Below are 3,003 nucleotides of genomic sequence, written 5' to 3' on the forward strand. Positions count from 1 at the left end.
CTCTGGTTCATACATCTTGTTTCACCTTCTTTAATCCTTTTTTTTTCTTTTCTCTCTTCCCTGCTGCCCCTTCTTTATCAACAATCAGTGTTAAACCTCTCTTCTTCCAATTTTTTTCCATTCCGTTCACTATGTCCACTTCTAGACAAGCCCTTAATTTTAATGCTCCTACCCTTACCTCTGTTGGTCCTGTTGGTTGTACTGCCCCTATTGGTCCCGCAGCTGCTGTTTGTTCTAATAGAGTTGACCCAGGCTAAAAATATATTAGTACTATAGAAGAAGGAAATACCAATGATACTGTATGTAATTTTTGTGGAAAAATTATTAAAGGAGGCATCACACGGGCAAAAGAGCATTTAATGATCAAGCCTGGAAATGTTGCTGGATGTAAAATGGTCCCAAAGGATGTTATTGCTGAATTATGGGAGTATTACAATCAGAAAAAGAATCGAGGAAGACAAAGTGCCACACCAGGAAGCATCGAAGAATAGAGTGTCAATGCTAGGAAACTTGACCTAGAGAGTTTGTGGTTTGGATTGTCGGAGGAAAATGCTCAAGGGATTGATGAACCTCATAATCCAGCTCCAATGGCAGTAGCTAGAGGGGGGTGCAACTAGTATGAGAAGTCCAATGGACTTGTTTGTTAGAAGATCTGAAACTGCCATTGCAAGAAACAAAAGAGAGAAATTGAGGCAGCAGAACATCAAGGAAGCATGTAATAAGGAAGTAGTTCATAGATTTCATCGATACATAGCACGGTGGTTCTACCAAGCTAGGATTCCATTGAAACCAGTAAAGTTGAAGAGTTTTCAAGATATATTGTGGAATGTTGGAAGCTTTAGTCCCAATTTACCTGCTCCTAGTTATCATGCTCTAAGCATTTCGCTGCTTAATGAGGAGTTGGAATACACCAAAGGATTGTTGAAGGGTCATAAAGAACAATAAAAAAAAGTGTGGCTGCTCTATTATGTCAGATGCTTGGACGGATAAGAGGCAAAGGAGCATTATTAATTTTCTTGTAAACTCTCCAGCTGGGACAATATTTTTGAAGTCTATTAATGCTTCTGATTATGTGAAGACTGGTGAGAAATTATTTGAGTTTCTTGATGATGTTGTGGAGAAAATTGGTGAGCACAACATTGTTCAAGTTGTAACTAATAATGGGAGCAATTATGTTCTTGTTGGTAAGTTGCTGATGGAGAAAAGACCAAATTTGTTTTGAACCCCTTGTGCTGCCCACTGTTTGGATTTGATGCTTGAGGACATTGGGAAGTTACCATTAATTCAAAAAACCATAAAAATGGTAATTTCTTTGGTTAGCTTCACTTATAGTCACTCTAGCATGTTAGCTATGTTGAAATCATGCCCTCCTTTTGGAATCATGTCAAGTACACCCTTAAGATCATGGGCCCTCTTGTTCGGTGCTTAGACTTGTTGATGGGGAGAAGAAGCCACCAATGGGATATATTTATGAAGTAATGGAGAAGGTAAAAGAATGCATCATGAAAATATTTCTTAATGATGAGAACAAGTACAATGATGTTTTTAAAATCATTGACAACAGATGAAATTGCCAACTTCATCGTCTGTTGCATGCAGTTGGTCATTTTCTAAATCCCGAGTTGTTTTATGACAACCCTTGCATTGAGCTGGATTTAGACGTTACAAAGGGGTGGTTTGAGTGCATACTAGATTGGTGCCAAGTCAAGCTGTGCACAGAAGAAGATATTAGAGGAGCAAGCACTATACAAGGCCGGCTATGGACTTTTTGGATCAGATTTCGCAAAATCTCAAAGAAAAAAGATTTCACCCAGTAAGATTATTATAAATTTTACAAAGCTTTATAAATTTAGTTCGATTAGAAGCTTAGACAAATTTATTTTAATTTTATAGCATTTTGGTGGCGGACATATGGGCATGAAGCTCCAAACATGCGAGACCTTGCTATCAAGATCTTGAGCTTGACTTGTAGTGCTTCAAGATGTGAGCGCAATTGGAGTATATTTCAGCATATTCATACTAAAAAAAGAAATAGTCTTGATCATGAAAGGATGGAGAGTTTGGTCTTCATAAAGTATAACCAACAACTCATAGAGAGGTACAACCTTAAAGATGAAGTTGACCCTATTGCACTCAATGACATTGATGAGTGTAATGAGTGGTTAGTTGGAGAAATTGGAATTGCCACCTTTCGAGATGATGATAATGTGAAAGATGATGCTGATTTAGTACATCAAGATGATAACACTTTGAGTTGAAACCTTGTGTTTGAAGCAATGGGGGCACATGAGCCTACGACAAATACTAGGAGAAACAACAAAATAGAAAAAGAAAGGAACCTGCAACAGCAAGGGGTGGTGCAAGTAGTGGACCAAGTCGGTCTAAGACTTCAAAAAAAGGAAAAGGAAAGGAAGTAATTGTGGAAAAGGAAGACGAATCAGAATTTGAAGTTGAACATGATTCTGAAAATGAAGAAGAACCAGAAGATGAGATTCAATTTAATGATACTGAATCAGAGGATGATGAGGAGGCAGAGGGACACGATAATAATCGTATTAATTTGGATGAATTTGATAAGACCTAGAATGTAGATGGTTCATAGTTTTTATGTTTTATGTCTTTTATTTTATGGCTTGCTTATGACTTTTGAGTTATAATTTGCACTTGATGTTATGTTTATTTGCTAAATTTGCTACTATATTTGCTATATTAATTGGATGTTTTATGACTAGAGAGTTGCTTATATAGATAGATTTTATAATTTATTATATTTATAATTTTTCTGCATGTTTTTTTGTACATATATATGTATTTTTTAGGTAATCCGCCATTTCCGCCATCTGCTATAACTTTATGGCGGATTTTTTGGCTCACCGCCATGAGCCGCCATCAGCAATAAAAACCTATGATTTCAATTGTACTTAACTATCTTAATCGATTTTTTTATCCCAATGAATTTTATAGCTACTTTGGCTATAAGATATTGATATTGCTAATTTGGTT

General features: G+C 36.4%; 1 pseudogene; it reads left to right on the plus strand.

Annotated features, from left to right (window-relative positions):
- The first annotated feature begins 242 nt into the window (after positions 1 to 242).
- Positions 243 to 2,584, plus strand: LOC148546622 (uncharacterized; annotated as a pseudogene).
- The last annotated feature ends 419 nt before the right edge of the window (positions 2,585 to 3,003 follow it).

This window comes from Arachis ipaensis, chromosome B9 (genome assembly GCF_059453495.1).
Source record: "Arachis ipaensis isolate K30076 ecotype BB chromosome B9, ASM5945349v1, whole genome shotgun sequence".
Classification (NCBI taxonomy): domain Eukaryota; kingdom Viridiplantae; phylum Streptophyta; class Magnoliopsida; order Fabales; family Fabaceae; genus Arachis; species Arachis ipaensis.